Below are 17,270 nucleotides of genomic sequence, written 5' to 3'. Positions count from 1 at the left end.
AGAAGTCGTTCTTTTGCCCTCACCACCCCTCCCCCTTTCGCTACATGACCACTTAACAAAAGGGCACTCACTCCTGGTGAAATGGCTTCTTTTATTCGTCCTATCTACTGTGCTATATATACCCTCTGAACTTCACCCATATCTTGACTTGGGAGATCCGTCGACCCCATTTTCCCTTTCACCTGCCCTCGCCTATAATTCCCATCTCCCCACGGACCCCTGCCTCCCTCCCCATCCCTCCCATTCTTCACGAAAGAGGATTTCTCCCTCTCTATCCCGCCCCTTCGACCCCACACAGGCACGCACGGCCAATCTCTTCCGCCACCGCCATCCTCTCCCCCTTCTTCCCCCCATCCAGCACACCCGAAACCCTCTTTGTCTGCCAAAACTCCCTTTCGGTGCATCCATCCCTTCGTCCAGTGGCCGCTAGCCACCCTCTGCTCCTCGCTTCCCGGCTTAATCTCATCCCGCCCGGGAGCATCCCCTGCCCCTGACCCCATCGTAGCATCACTCTCCTGTGCTTAGGCACTCCGCTCTTATAAGCCCCCCCCCCTCCCAACGTCTTATATTCTTTCTTCCAGGGAAGGTACGAGAGGTGTTCAGAGTCCAGCTTTTCAAATCTACCGGGCAATTTACGACTGCCAAAAAAATTGGGTGAATGTGCATGAAAAAAATTCCAAGCCCTACACAACGAAGACGTGAGAAGTACTGAGTTGAAACAGGTTAATCATCATTAGATGAGCCATATTGAGCATATTACAAGGGCTCGTAAATTGACTTGTATTTTTGAAAACGGAACCCCTGGTGTTTTCATTAAATACATTTTTTATTTCTCGCTGTCTCATGCTCTCCTCTACGCGCCAATTTTTGTCCAAAAGACTGATGAAACTGTCCTTCGATGGTATTACATTATTTGGTAGTCTACCATTTCAGTTAGGTTTGGATGGGCACAAATTTACCCATATTTCTTGTCAACGACCATCAAGACAAAATGATGGCATTAATTAAAATAAACGTTTATTCAATTGGCGTACATTCTCTTTATTCCCTACAAAATGCTTATATTTTTCCTCCCTCTAACTCTATTGACAACTTTCTCTTAAATATCACATTCTTCAACATACCATCAACACCATGACTAAGTGAGGAAGGCTTCTTACGACCGTCATCTAAAAGTATTTGTGAAGGTTGCCGGCCAGAAATAAAATCGCGAATTAATGCATGGAAAGCCAAATGGGGAATATATGAACGTTCTTGAATAATTAGAAGTTGAAAAATTCACCCTGTAATCTGACTAGTTTACCATCATCTCTACGTCAATGGTCCTGATGTGACTCCCATAGGTGACTTTAGATTTTTGCTAGGGAATCTGATCCATTTCCAGATTGCCATGTGGAAAGGACCTCAATTACAGTGCGTAATGTTGCCCTTTGAATAGAATGTGTTAAGTGCGGATCCATCAACTAATAAGAACAAATTATTAAAATGGAGTCACAATTGATCCACTATCACATGTAATTGAAGAAATGTTAACACCGAAACCACTCTAACCGCTCCCTTGTACCCTCTCGGCGCTTACGACACTTTCAATTTACAAGATTTGTGAATCTGGATCCCTTTACGTTAAATGGAATTTTTATAACAATTTATAACAAATCCCATGGGTACGGGAATTGGCAATAAACGTTGCCAACCCTGGGAATACGTTTCTTAATTATAACCCAAGTCTATTTAAATACATATCCATAAACTAATATGAACAAATTATTAAAATGGAGTCACAATTGATCCACTATCACATGCAATTGAAGAAATGTTAACACCGAAACCACTCAAACCGCTCCCATGTACCCTACCGGCTCTTACGAATCTTTCAATTTACAAGAGATGTGCATCTGGATCCCTCTACGTTAAATGGAATGTTTATGACAATTTATAACAAATCCCATGGGTGCGGGAATCGGCAATAAACGTTGCCAATCCTGGGAATCCGTTTCTTAATTTTAACCCAAGTCTGTTTAAATACCATTTCTTGAATAATCAGATGTACCTCACACTTTTCTTCGGCCATTTTCGGGAATTCAGCTTTAATTGATAAAAAATATAGCTTCATAGAAATAACAAAAATAGTCTCCGTGAGGATGAAGGACTCCTTCATCCTCATTTTGGGACGGACGGAAAAGAAGGACTCCTTCATCCTCACTGTACTTCTGGACTTTAGGACTGTATTTCAAGATCTATGTGTCATGATGGAAATATCTCGTGTATATTACTGCCTCGAGTTGGAGATTTACCTAATCGAACGAATAATTGGAGCCTCAAAGTAATACGTACCAGGGGAACACAGGGAAGAACATGGGGGAACACCCCCTCATGACACTCTCGCGCCTTCCTCTTGTTACCCCCACCACACATTGTTACGACGACTTTTGGGATATTTTATAAATGTAGACGTACTTAACTGCCCCATTTTACGATTCAAAAAAGTATAATGTGACTAATTACAGAAGCATACACGAACACCTTTATGTGCAATTGGAGAAGATTAGAAAAAGAAGACTACTCTGATGACTTGTTAATATTATAATTAAAGTTTTCATTGGCGGGTGAATTCCTTTAAGAAAAGTATCCATGGGAAAAGAATGACGGAAACGACACTTCATGATTCCTTGAATAAAACAAGCGGCAGGGAAAACATCGTTCGGAAAACAAAGAAATCTGCCTATCATTCAGTGAGAGAGAAGCGTCAACATATGGCAAGGAGGAAAGGGAGATTGTTTGCCTTCGGACAATGTTTTCATTTCCACGAGCCGTCTTTCTGGCCTTACTCCCTCCACGTCCAGCGAGGGACGCTCCGAAGGAGTTAGTCATCGGGGATGTCTGCGAAAGGCCATGACGGCTCGCGGCCGACTACTTGGTATCAATATTCTAAGCTTAGACACTAATTTATTTTTGTTGCCAAGGGTGAGACTCCAAATAATGGAATTTAAATCTTTAAAATGTGAATATTATGTTAAATTAGCATATTACATGAGAAAATATCTTCATTGAAGAAATGTTTATAGGTGCATAATATAGCTTTATAGCAATAATTTCACATTGTAAAAACAGAACTTCTGGGTAACTTTCTATTTAATTTTTTTATTTCAATGGGATGGAAGGGTTAATCAAATTAAAATCTGATTCGATTAGTGATATTTTCTTCATGAATAAACCTAAACTTCAAAACATTTCTGAGGAAATGCGTGAAATTTGATAATTTTATGCCAATTTTCACAAGAAAATAACTTATAAAACTTAAATCAGAGGAAGAGGACGTCCTTAAAAGAATATTTAAAAAGCTACCTAATAGGAATGAATGAGCGTGTACCTATGAGCGTGACTGAGGCGAGAAAAGTGCAAGGACAGGGAGGTGTGGGAAAGGGTGTTAAAAGGGTTAAATTCCCTGAAAAAGCCAACATTAAGGACTTATTGTAACTTCTCCATCCCGAAATGGAACGGCGTGAATGCTATAAAGAATTTCAATGAACTCTTCCGTCCGTTCACCAAGTATTTTCACCCGATTAATCCCAAATTATGATGTTCGCTCACAAAAATTTGTCGAAGTAAATTTACCAGATATTATTTTTAATCGGAAATACACACTTAGAGTTCAGTCAAGAGGAAATTGAAAGCATAATCTAATTTCACGAGTTATTAACTAGTGAAAGAAGAGTATTCCACATTATATTGTATGGTTGTCTTATATTATGCGGTATCTTGCCTGAGATACGAATGAATATCTACGGTGAGCTACTCACTGGATCGCTATTATTTACATTATTTTCCTCCAATAATTTACTATTATTAAAAAGCTACAATTGTTGTGTACTTGATAAGTCCCGCACGAGTCAATCGCTTTATAGGTATATTCGAAGCTCTCTTTAAGGTCATGGCCACTTAATACGACATTACTCTACGAAAACAGGAAATTATGCAGATGCAAGTATGAAAATTCATTGTGGCTAAAGACGCACCTTGGCATTTACGATCAAATTTTCATTCTGAAAAAGAATTTTATAGTCATTTGTGCACATTAATCGTAAAAATTGAGATTAATACACGTTCATGTCATTTTTGAGGGATATGTGAAATAATAGGGTCGCAAGTATTTGGGATCCTTGAGAGAAAATTTGGCAAAAAGAATTAGATAAAGTCCAGAGAAAATCCGCTACATTTGTTAAAAATTGTACTGATAATAACACAAGGGTGACTGGTCTCTTAAGGGATTTAGGCTGGGAATCACTTGAAGTGCGGAGAGAACAAGCGAGGCTTAGACTTTTAGAAAGGTTCAGAACAAATGAGTTTAACTGTGACACTGAAGGAATTATAATGGCCCCCCACTACTTAGGTAGATCAGACCACAAAGATAAAATAAGGGAGATAGACTCCAGTACAGATAGATACAAATACTCCTTCTTTCCCCGAACAATCAGAAATCGTAATAGTAAGAAACCGAAGTCACTCTAGAAATATTAAAAACGTTGCATTTACAAGTCGGAACAAAATTAAACACTGCAAAGATGTTAGGTATACTTGTAGGTGCATGCGTATGTTATAGTTGGTAGTTTGTGTTTGCATGTGTGTGGGGTATACGTGTTCTTGCATGAATGTATGCCAAGTTTTTTTTTTGTGGATGCATGAATTATTGGCTTTTGCTTGCGGTATTTTTTTCTTTTCTTTCTAAATTACGGGTGGTGTCCTAACACCCCCAGCCACACGCAATTGCGGCAGCTTGCGGGGTATTAAGTAGTTATTTGAGTTAAAATTTGAGTTATTTCGACAGAGAAGTCCGTATTAATACAAATTAATTGCTTGTTAGTGAATTGATTCTCTCCGAATTACCAAACAAGCCAAAAAGTAAAACGAAAATATGGCAAATTAAATTGCCGTTGTCATTATAGACGAAGAGCAAGAGGGTCAACTCACGAAGGTGTATTCTTCTCCTCACGCCCACCAAACCTCTCTCCCACCCTCCACTTTAAAAGTACTTACTTTTTCTTTCTCGTAACTCGATCAAATCAAACAAAAGAAAGGGGAATAGTGAAATAACCGCTCTTAATGAAAAAAATATTTCAAAATTCTTAAAAAATTAACAAATGTCCTATTAATTTGCAACGCAACATAGATTATGTCAAAGGAAACTCGAAGCATTAATGCTATTAGCTTTTTTTCTCCTCGTACATACGACCCAGTTGAAGAGGAGTCAGGCAGGAGGCCATTGGGAACACAATGGTCTCTTTCGCAGTGGCCCCGCCACCGTATTGCTAACTAAGCACGGACTAAGAATGCTCCGGGAGAAACTGACAACGGCACAAGGAAACAGCTTTGTCACCCACGAGAGTAATAGCAAGCCTTTAGACTACCCGTCCACTTCACTTGGGCCGGCCCTGATCCATCCATACCCTCCCCTTCTCCCGGACCGTCCGCCGATGTGGCGGGGTTGCGGACTGCGGTGAAATTGAAGGACCATCCCGATGACTGGGAGGAAGGGCCGCCGCATCGGAGCAGGGGTTTGAGGGAGGAGGGGTGGTGAAGATGAAGACCCCGAGGCTTGTGTAGGGGGAAACATGAGAGGTTTGGGAGATGGAGAGAGAGGGGCAGGAAGGGTAATGGGATGGGTTGGAGGAAAGACAGTTTTGTGTTGCTACTGAAAAGAGGATGACTAAGTTTCTTTCGCAAGGTAAGGAGGCTTCCTCCGTCCCTACTCTGAAGGCAGCGGCGCTGGAGGGAAGTCGTTGGTCAAGGTGGGGGAGGAAATAAGTGAGGTTGAACAAAAAAATTACGCGCGCTACGAATTCTCACCCCTCCGCCCCTCAATCAAAAAAAGGAGTGGGAGGATAGTGAGAAAGAGGAGTGAGGCAGGGGAGGTGTGAAGACACGTAAAAGTATGAGACGGATGAGAAAGAGTATAAGGTGTGTAATTTGAAGGGCGGGGACGTGCGTGACAGACGGACGGGGTAAAAAGTTAACGAGAGAGCACACGGTAGAATGGTAGAACGGCTATGGGGGCAAGGAGGGCTTTTCGTTGATACTGATGTGGATAGTCATGCGGTTTAAAGCAATTTGATCGACACTCACACACACGCACACGAACGTTAAACTCATCCTTTTTTCTAACGAGACGAAATAAAAATCACCGGCTCGCACTAACGCGTAAGCATCCGCGTCAAAAACCACTGAGTCCCAAGCTTCCACCCGCCTGTCTTTTTTTATGATAGTCATGGGGCATAGGCTGTCCCATTACGCACGGCCAATCACCGCTGGGTAAAGGAAAGAACTTCCCCAAGTCCAGCTCATGGCCAGGATAGTAGGAAAAATACTGCTTAGCCGGGCATGGTTCTGTCCCCGTGACAGGTTATTTGTTCCGGATAAAGCTCCTGCCACGCCCTTGAGTCACCATTTTTAGTCTCCGTTCTATTCTAAAAGTTGCCTAATACCTACATCGGTTTTGCCATCAGTGATATGGTAAGGAACTTACGAAGAGCTATCCGAGGAAGGAAGAACAAAGTTGCTAGGAGAATACTAAGGTTTACGATCAGGTTTTCTTCCCTTAAAAAACCGAATAAAAAAATTAGTTCACTAAAAAGACTCTGTTTGAACGTAATACTTAACATAAGTACGTGCCTTAAGTTTTCGTGATAAGTTATTCAGAGTATTTAGGCCAACTAGCCAATTTGATGGCTAATAACGCTGAATTTCACAGAAATTAACCTATAAAAGGGCACCAGAGGGTATTTTACTTCCTAAAATATGTTAAGCCATAGCTTTTTTTCTTTTCATAGTTTGGAAATATTTTTGAGCTAAATAAGACTATTTTTTTACCCTTCATTAATTACTTTCAATGTGCTCATATACATTCTAAATCATTGTTTTCAGCATTTCAAGAGAATTTATGATCCATTCACTTTGCATCTTCATTTGAACTCTTACTCTCTGTTAATGCACTCATGTAATTATGGTTTCTTCTTCAATAATCCCTTTAAATTACTCAAAGCTCAAATATTTGTTGTTATTCACACTTTCATTTTTTCTTTGAGTCTATTGGCTCAGCCTATTTGTCTAATTAGACGAAATATGTTACCTTTTTTAGGAATTTCAATAGAATTTGGGGATCGAGATGGTGCGGGGGCTAACGTACTGGCTTCCCACCCAGAGGGCCCAGGTTCAAATCCCGGCGGTGTTGAATATTTTTCAGAGGTATCTCGATCCCTACTTAAGGTGCTTTGTGGAGGGCACTTTGAGTGAGTACGCCGTCCGTCGGATGGGACGTTAAACTGCGGACCCCTTGGCGCTTTTCGTAAAGAGTAGGCTAATGCCGACGCCGGGTTTCTCTCCACCCTTCATCCTTTCCTGTCCATCCCCTATGGCGCAAATGACCTCAGCTGCCGGTCTTCTCCCCTCAAAACTACTACTACTACTTCAATAGAATTTAGTTTCGGGAGTGTTACATTAAGCATTTTTTTTATTTCAACCGTTAATTTGCATTTACTGCTGCATCAGAAAAAGTGACGCAAGTTGCCTTGATTTTGCCTGAAGTATATAAATAGCCTGAGATACAGAATACGCTGAGTTAAAATTGCAGAGAACGAAGCAATGTGAAGAAAATTCATCTACATAATCTACGAGATGCTACATTATTGGTCTAAGGTGTGTTACGCCGTGCATACACGTGCGGCTAGACCTCTCTCTCTCTCTCTCAATTTACTAAACTTTAAATTTAGGACGTGTTATTTTAGATGTTGTTTGGCTCTGAAGACGGCGGCGTGGAAATGCATTCGCCCTCTATCCTTGGGGTCGCGGGTTTTATTTCCGCCTACACTGGGGTTTCCTCCACCTAGGGTTTGGGTTTTCATGATTTTTCTGGCTATCATTTCATATTTACAATCCATCGTAAAATGATAAAATTTATTATTTTTTGGACCATTGCTAGCTAAACAAATTGTTTGCTCGTCACTTTAAAGAATGTTTAATTATTTATTTTGTAAATGCATATGGAAAAAACTGTGACTCGAAATAATGGGCGCCCTGCCTCCTAGCATATGAAGAATGAGATAAACTAGTAACTCAGAAGAAAGTTTTGGAGTCATAAGTTACACATATATAAAGTAACGCTCAAAAATCGAGAGAATAAAGAATATTTCACGTATACCTTCGATTATCCAGGCAGGAAATGCAAGTCACCGCTCTTCCTGATCAAAGCAGATGGGAAAGAATTGTAGCAAATGTCATCTGAATGTATGCATGAAGATACATTTTTCATATTCTCATACATTACAAACGTCTCGTCATCATTTGTTTTATGCTTATAATAAAATATCTCTAATGATATCTAACAGGCACAGTGCATATCATACCGCAGTATTATATAAATAATAACTGATTAAATATTACACCTATTAAATTAAACCACATTTTGGTTCATAAGTGTGTCATAGGCGGTGACGTAGCCCCGATGAGATCGAGTGAAACGACCCACTCCAAATTAACTTTTGACCAACCGCGACGAAAAAGTAGAGAGTAATCAGTATTATTGTTGTCGCAATTAATTTTTTCGTCATAGGACTGGAATAGAATCTTACATTTTTTCAAATTAGGTAAGCTGCTTTCTCTTTTTGTCGAAGAATGTTTGGCGTGTGTCTTTTCGACTTTCGTGAGAAAATGACGGAAAACTCGAACACAGCCAAAGGCACCGAAGATTCTACTCGGCCACTGCCAATCTTTGTGACGCGATTGTAATCTAATCGATATGCCATCGATATACTATCACTAGAATGATGAAATCCTTTTTCAAGTGTCTGAATCGATTAGAACATCTCATAATGGCATCAACACCATTCTCGCTCATGGCTAATAGGAAGTTTACACGGAGAGTAAGAGCACTGAATGCGTGGTATGGGGCGTGATTCTTTGTTGACAATATAGGGGGAGGATTCCGAGAGGAGACCGGGAGTAGGGGGGAGCGATGCCGTCTGCGTAAGCAGGAAGTAGGCGTTGCGGGGGTGGGGAGTTTAGGTAGGGGGGAGGGGGCTGCGACCGTGGGGAGTGAACACAGATGGCGCGGGACCCCGCGGCTAGCCCCGAAAAAAAGGGGTAGTTTTTCGAGGGAAGGGGCGAGAGACCACCCTCCTGCCCCATTCACTGGTGGTGACCGCCCCCTCGAAGCAATATCCCCTCCTCCTACTCTCAAACTCTCCTATCCATAATACTCGCTTAATATAATGCACGCTTCCCCCACACCCTCACTCCCTCTCGCTGTGCATGAAAGGCTCTCTTCCTCTTCCCCCCTTCGTTCGTTCGTTGCTCAATTCACTCCTATTCCTTTCTCTCTCCCTCTCCGCCGCGTTACTCTTTATCCACGGACTCACGCGACCAACCTCTCCCCACATCATCCCGCCACAGACACCGCCACCTATCGATCCACAATGAGATTATTGCTCCTGTTTACCTTCTCTCGCGCTCTCTCCGCGCCGCGGCGTCCCACAGGGACAACACCGGGGGCCACTTGTTCAACTCGCCACGGCGGTGGACGAGTTAGTGGCCGTGCGAATGTATATGCGAACGGAGCACCAATCGACGGACTGCGGAGTGCAAGCAGGGGCTGAGAGTGGGAGAGTAAGAGGATAGGGGTCGATCGCCAAACCCTAGGATGCCATCCGGGTAATGCGGATTTGTGAAAGACCCATGAAGTAGACAATGAACCAGTATGCACAATAAAGGAATCGTGAAACAATCATCATATTTTATCCTAGTGATGTTCTCAATTTATCACTAAAACAAATAAACAATACGTTTTGCAGAAATGTGTGACATATAAATACGGTAGGGAAATACATCGGAGCAGAGATTAGATGAGTAGCGTAGCAGAGTAGCAGCAGTCGCCCTAAGACGCATAAAGGTCATACACAAGGTTAGCGAAGGGAAATCGAATTCCTTAGGGAGTTTAGGAGGGGGAATTCAATCCATTTTTGCCAGACACCAAGGGTTTCTTACGAATAAAACAGAACGGGATGAAATTTAAAAGGCGTTGCTTAAAGGTATTGCACAAGATTTGACCATGAGACCCTCCTGTCAGTGGCCCAGTACCATCTGCCAGGTTATTACGACATATAAATAAAATTAAAAAATTACATCCACCAACGCTTGCCAATAATAACTAATGCCTTAAATTAAGAATTAACCTGAAAAGGTCGTTAAAATAATGCCATTATATGCGCTCAAAGTTTACTTATTTACCAAACCTTTCCTTTTGAGAAATTATCCCGATTTGCGCCTTATATTGGCGATTGATGAAAGGAAAAAAGGTTACCATTGACCTTCATTGCGTATATCGACTTACCGTTAATGTTTTTGAGGGTATACAGTCTAGAAAACTATGGTTCAAAGAAAAATTGGTTAGATACGCGAAAAACAAAAATATGGGAACGGAATGGGAGATTCACCCAGTTTAGAGGAACGCAAATCGTTTTGGTTCATTTCAGACAAGAAGGAAGTGACATTATTCTGTAGAGTAGTACTTCGTCTTCAACAAAAAAAAGTGAAATTACAAACTGGGCTGAGACTCTTGACCCATTTACAATTCCTAAAAAGGACAGGAGAAAAACATTGATAGAAACAATATCTATATTTTAACGGGGTGTTAAGAAATTATCAGCCGCAGACCTCGACACACCAGTTTGCCAAGAATGTCTACAAATTACGAGAATTCAAAAGTACTTGTGCTGTATACATCTGAAAGAAGTAAACCTGTTCCATGTGGATGTGTACTTGTGCAGGATTGCCTCCCGTGTGGCTTATCCTAATGTAAGTGTTAGTTTTGCCTGCATGTGTTGCTTTTGCATGTGGTATTGTTCCTTGTTACGGGTGGTGACCTAACACCCCCCACAACACGCCTTTGCGGCGGCTTGCAGGGTATTCCTGTATGTAGATGTAGATGAGATGTAGAGTTTTCGAATTTTTGAATCTACTTTTCATGTGCTGGTGTGCCTTTCAGCCTTTTAATTTTCTCCCCGTTGAGACTTTGGTTTGTTAGGTGCATAGGTATATCTTCTTTGATGGCTCTAGGTCTTTTGTGCCTATCCCATTTCCTGATTTCTGTTTTTTTCCAATGTTTCGATGCATTTATTTTTCCAGGGCTTCGTGTTTTTTATAGGATTCTATTCCTCGATTTTTAATTAATTCTGTCATTTTAGGCATGTTGGCTATGGAATATAGTTCCCCCTCGGAACAATTGTTGCGGAGACGGAGTATCATTTTTTAAAGTCGTCCTTTCGAAGGCACTGATGTTCGATCTGTCGCACACATTCGCCATTCCTGCCCATGATTTGCTGGCGAATGTGACGACAGGTCTAATGCATGCGGAGTAGATATGTAGTTTTAATTGTCTGTCTATACCTCGTGACCTAAGTAAAAACGAAAGGCCTATTCCTGCTACTCCTCTAATTATAAGGTCAATTTTTAATTTTCATTAATTTGATATAGTTATATTCAGGGTGATATTCTTCACAATAGTCAAAAATTCATTTAGTTGATTAAACTACAGTTGTCTACCCGATAGTAGGTCTGATAGGTGAGCTCACCTAGTACTAAGCCATTCTCAGTGAGCGGAATTCACTCATCAGGGTAGGGGGCCAGTTCATTTACCAATACCAACAGTTCATTTCGCAGTAACTGTGATTTCCCAGGAAGATCTGATACCAAAAAAAATCACACGGCTTGTGTGAAACCAAGGGTGTCTATAGGAATCCCCGGGAATCGATCGCGGACCCCCCGATCAGCAGTCCTATATTTTACCCACTGGACTGACTAACCGGTACCCTTATTTAATACGTTAACTCCATAAACAGAAGTGCTCAAAGATAGTACCAAATAGAAATATAGCATTTGAGAAAAGGAAACAATATCCTAGAAAGTCAGCAAATATTCCGCAGATTAATATATTTCAATTCATTAGCATCCCAACTACTCTTACATTTCTCAAATCACAAAATATACCAATTACATTGCCAACTTCTGCAATTTATTTTCCCGTTTGTCGTACCCATTAATTTTATGTTCTCTCCACTGTTGTCTTCAGTAATATTTTGCCTTTAAATTTGCCTAATCACTTCATCACGAGATTGAAATTTCGGCTCTTATATATCACTAAAAACATTAAATTATTCGATACCACAATGTATCATTTCATCTCAAAAAACAAGAAATAAAAGCATGTAGACTTTAATTTTAGCTCGAGCTGGCAACTCATGTCACTCTGAAGGTGTTTAGCATGAGCACGGTACGAATAAAACTGGATATACCTATATTTCCAGGTGAAATTTTTTAACACTTGGATTTCGCATGAAGATTGTCCTAGGCCGTTAGGAGGTCCGGTACAAATTCTATGACCCGGAGCAGGTCTCTAAATCCTACGGCGCATAATTTTTTGCTTAAGCCTCTTGGACCCCTAACTCAAGTCGGAGGGGGAATCTTGAGTCCGGTTTTAGACCGGACAACGGGCGGTCGACAAAGCGTTTGCACCTGAATTCGACTATCTTTTTCGCTAACCTGCTCCTCCCCTCTCAAGGGATCATTACGTCCCGGAAGGACCGGATCCTCCCGAAAGGGAGCGCCCGATTATGCAACCGGCCAGCGGCTGCGTCAGTGGACGGACTCCTTTTGGACGCTGGCGGTTGAAGAATACGGCTGCCATAAAAATCGGCCCGCGTACCGGCAACCTATCAACGGCCGTGAATAATGCGCCTGCGTCCATTGTGCTCATCGTTCTGCCCCTCCGTTGCCCCCCCCCCACCCATCGCGACGCGCAAGGCGCAGATCTGGTGTGCCGAGTGTGACCATGGAGAGTTTTCACCAAGGCTGCAGAGTCGGGAAATAATGCATTGGTTTGACTCAAGACTACAGGGATGCTATGACCCTGACTCCATCAAAATTACCCACTAATTGTAACGCAAAAGTTTCGCAAAGAGGTGCTGCCCAAATTCTACATGAATGCTCACTTTGAACTTTCTGCAATAAAATAATCCCATTCAATGAATTCTTTTTGATTAGCGTCTAACAAATAATTCACCGATATAAACGAAAAATATTATTTAGGTTTGAGTCTACTGGAATTGGACACAAGAGAAAATATAACACGGCCTCATATTTTCCCCGCGACATGTTACAGGCAATTTTCAACATTCCTGCTATTCTATTGCTCAGACATTTTCTCTAGTCGGTATATGAAAACTATTTACATCTACATGATACCCTGCAAATAAACTTTAGGATATGCAACAGAAAGTGATGTGATACCAAGCACGTAAACATCAAATATTAAGCCCTTCATTTTTAATTTCCCAGGAATAAGTAGAGTGGAGGTAAAGTTAATTACAGTACATGTACCACAGTGCATACACGTGATTGTAAAATACTCCTCAGCGTATGCGAGACAGTATAAGTAGTAATAAGGTAAGGTATTAACAAGAAAGACAAATAACAAAAATAATTTGAAATAATGACAAAATACCGGACTTCTAAGATAAAAGAAAAGTGATTTTTCTCCCACGCACGGTTTTTACAATTATTCTGACCCATAATCGTTTGCGGAAAAAAGAACATCTGATCTACACCTGATCTCTAAAATCCTACTGATCCTATAATTCATCCTTGAGGAATAAGACGACTTTAGGAGGAATAAAAAACGGGTAATAGTTAAGCCTAAGATAGTGTAGAACATCGCGAGCATAAAGATTCACTGCGGCCAAAAGACAGGAGCTTTTCCACACAGGATAGATACGTCTAGATATCACTAATAAAAGTGTACATTAAATATCCATTTCTCCAAAATATAATTTGTGCCAATAACTTGGTTGAAGATATCTTTAGTTTTAAGAAACCTTAACGGACCCCTACGTTATACTCTGTGAACTATAAAAAGAGCGTATGGAAAAATATTTAACAACACTACTTTTATTTTCTATAACTTTCTTTCGGAAGTAACTCGAAAACCACTTGAATTACGCTTAATGATTCTTCATATCTACTTACTCAATACTACCACATACCACTATCCTCATCCTTATCAATATGCCTTATTTTCTACCCTCAATCTCGTCCTCAAAAAATCCATCACTCAATGACATGACCTTCAATATTCAATCTCTATTCTATTTGCTCCGCAAGCACTTATCCAGTCTTCTTCGAATTCCTTCTAAAAATCTTCATCCTTTCTCTGCCATGCACCTTCTTCGCGTGTCTTAATTTCCATTCATTTTATTTATTCCGTTCTTCCCTATGCTCGTGCCTCTTAACACTCCGATCACAATCTCAAAAGGAGACAGAGCCACGATCCATAACATGTTTTTTTACTTTGCATCTCTCCCTAAGGTCACTGTCAACAGCTTCCTCCTTTTTTGTAAATAGTTCTTTCGCAAATGGAATTATTTTCCTTTCTTCATTTTTTTCCTTATTAATATGCCCATTTTTTCGTCTGAAATGCTATCTGAAAAGGCGAACTGTTCTCCTGGCTTTAATTTCAACACTCTCTATTATGCTGCAACACTTAAGACTTCTGAATTATCTCCCTCATTGATTATTTAAATCGAAGTTTTATCTATTCTACGTTGATTGTTTATGCTTCATTGATGCGACGACTGTGTCCCACGGAAAATGTTTAACGGCCACCATTTAACTGAAGCTGATTGCTGCCATACAGTATGTTTACTATATGAGATATGACTGTGCAAATTCACCGTCTAATATGATAGTTTATTGGATATGGCCCAAAATACCTAAGCGCCCTGGAACCACGTGCTCCAGTTAGCCAAAACTCGACTAGAACGAAGGAAGCTGTTGTTGAACAATCAGTATGCGGGCGACCTCCATTTGAGGGTATCTGAATACGAACCAATTCGATTCGGAACAACATCTCAATGTTTATGATCTGGCAGGAAACAAACTCCTGCGCTTGAATTCAGCGCAATTAATCCTTCCCCAATCACATTGCAAATTTTCTCTCTCATTAAAACATTATACTAAGCACTTCATTAATACATGTATTATCTCAATGTCAAAAGCGCATTAAGAAAAGAAAGGGAATTATGAAGGGAGTTGATTTGGGTTAGGACAAAACAAAGGTCTTAAAAATCACTAAAATCCTTCATGGCACAGCGGAAAATGAAAGATAAATAACTTAAATGAGCATTAAATAATCCATCTCTTATACCAAAATTATCTTCGTTAAAAAAACCTAGACTAAGCCAAAAATCAGCTTGGTTTGATATTCTTTAATTCTCTATGCCACCTAATAAACGCTTGATGTGCCTCGCTGTCTTCATAGAATTCCGGTCAATTATGTGGGATAACTTTGTGAGTTTTATTTATTTTGTTTTAAATTAGCTTCAGCGCGCTTCTACCGTGTCAATTAAAACCCTTTTAAATTCCAGACCACCCCGAAAAAAAGACATCTGTTTCTTAATTCGATCATGCAACGGTACTCTACAATAATCATAAAATAGTAACCAGGTTATATACTCTCATAACCGAAACAAATGTGACTAAGCACCCAGTGCCCTACTGATATTGGCATTATTCTTACCATGACACCGATAGGTAAATGCCTCAATTCGCATCCGTTACATTATATCGTCGAATGTGACGAATAAATAAAAAAAATAGACGCCAGAACAGAATTTATTCGCATAATTTCTGTTCACAACAAAACTGAGGTTATGCCCCTGAAAAACTATGATCTCAGAGTCTAATTGCGATCTGGAATTTCTAATCTACACATATCACCTAAACTCCATAATTGCATTATAAAGCCCGGTGTCCTAAATTACACTGCAAGACTCATCAATGGCAGGAGATATATCGTAAAATATGCTGATGTAGATTTGATGCAAACCAAGAGACTTTACCCGGATCGCACCTTCCATGAAAGCACTAAAATCCTTCATCACCAAATCCTTGATTACGGAAGGTCGGCGGTGGGTTTTCGATTGTAAACATGTCGAACGTAAAATGCTGGCTATGAATTGCCCGGTTGTGGGCGGACACAAAACCTTACAGAACTATTCATCTTCGCCGAGATGAGAGAGAGAATGGAGACGGATGGAGGAAAAAGAACGATCAAAGGATTTTGGCGGCGGAGTGGGAGGAATGAGTTGAGAAAAGGGAGAGGTGGAGGAGGAGAAGTGTGACAGAAGGGGAATGTATAGAGCATTCACGGGGATGATCGTTGAGAGGGGCGAGAGAGGGAGGGTGACCGAAGATGAAGAGACGGCTTGGGCAGGAGAGGTGTCGGAGAGCGGTGGTGGAGAGGCGAGTGGGAGGGATGGGAGGGATACCTGGCTGTGTGGTCCGATGGGGGCGGCAGCGAGCCTTCAAACGCCGACATCCGAATCGTGAGGGTTGAAAAAAAAAATAAATAAGAATCACACTACCTTCAAAAGCAGCCTCCTTACTCAAACCGTCCCCACCGCCTACCCCGTCAATCCCCTACTCCCCACGTTGCTAGTCTCGCGGTCTCCACTCAAGCCCCCGACGGTTCGGAGCGGTGGAAGGGTAGGATGGGAACGACCACCCCCGCCAAAATCGAAATAACATTCCGTACGAAATAAGTCCCCACTCGACCGCCAGCCTCCCCCTGCCCATCCCCAGACCCTACCCTTCCGCCTCCTCTCCACCCGTCGGGGTTGGAGGACTTTTCATCTCCGCCCCTTGCGTCGACGCCGAGCGATGTTTCCAGTCTCCCCTAAAGCCTCCCTCCTTCCCTCTTCGCCCTCACCACTTCCCTATTCTCGAATCTTTTTATACGCCGAAAAAACACCTCCTCACACTCCGCCCCAGTGGAAAACCCTTCCCGGCGCCCAACTTTTTTCTCCTCCCGAATCCCCCTCGCCGACGACTTGTAAAATGAGCACGAATGCTCTCTACTTAATGGACATCACTTCCTTTAAGCCCGAGCTTCACGTGTGGTCCACGTGCCAATAAGGGATTGGCAAGCGTCTCGGAAAGCTCTTTCGAAGGGTTCTTCATTTAAGGTTTTCACTTTTAAGTCTTTACTTTGAGGGAGAGACTCCCAAGACAAGGGATATAGTAAGTCTCAGAAACAGAATACCTCGGGTGAAACAATGCAAAGATATGCCGGTGCGATAGAGGTATGCAAAAACGGGGATGCATGGAAGACGTTAATAAGCAAGAGTAATTTTCCTTAAATAATTTAAAAAAGAAGGCTATTGTTTGGCTTT

The sequence above is a fragment of the Hetaerina americana genome, unplaced genomic scaffold (assembly GCF_022747635.1).
Source record: "Hetaerina americana unplaced genomic scaffold, ioHetAmer1.1.p SCAF_9, whole genome shotgun sequence".
NCBI classification, from domain to species: Eukaryota; Metazoa; Arthropoda; class Insecta; order Odonata; family Calopterygidae; genus Hetaerina; species Hetaerina americana.
The sequence above is the reverse complement of the archived record's forward strand: the minus strand, read 5'-3'. Positions refer to the sequence as shown.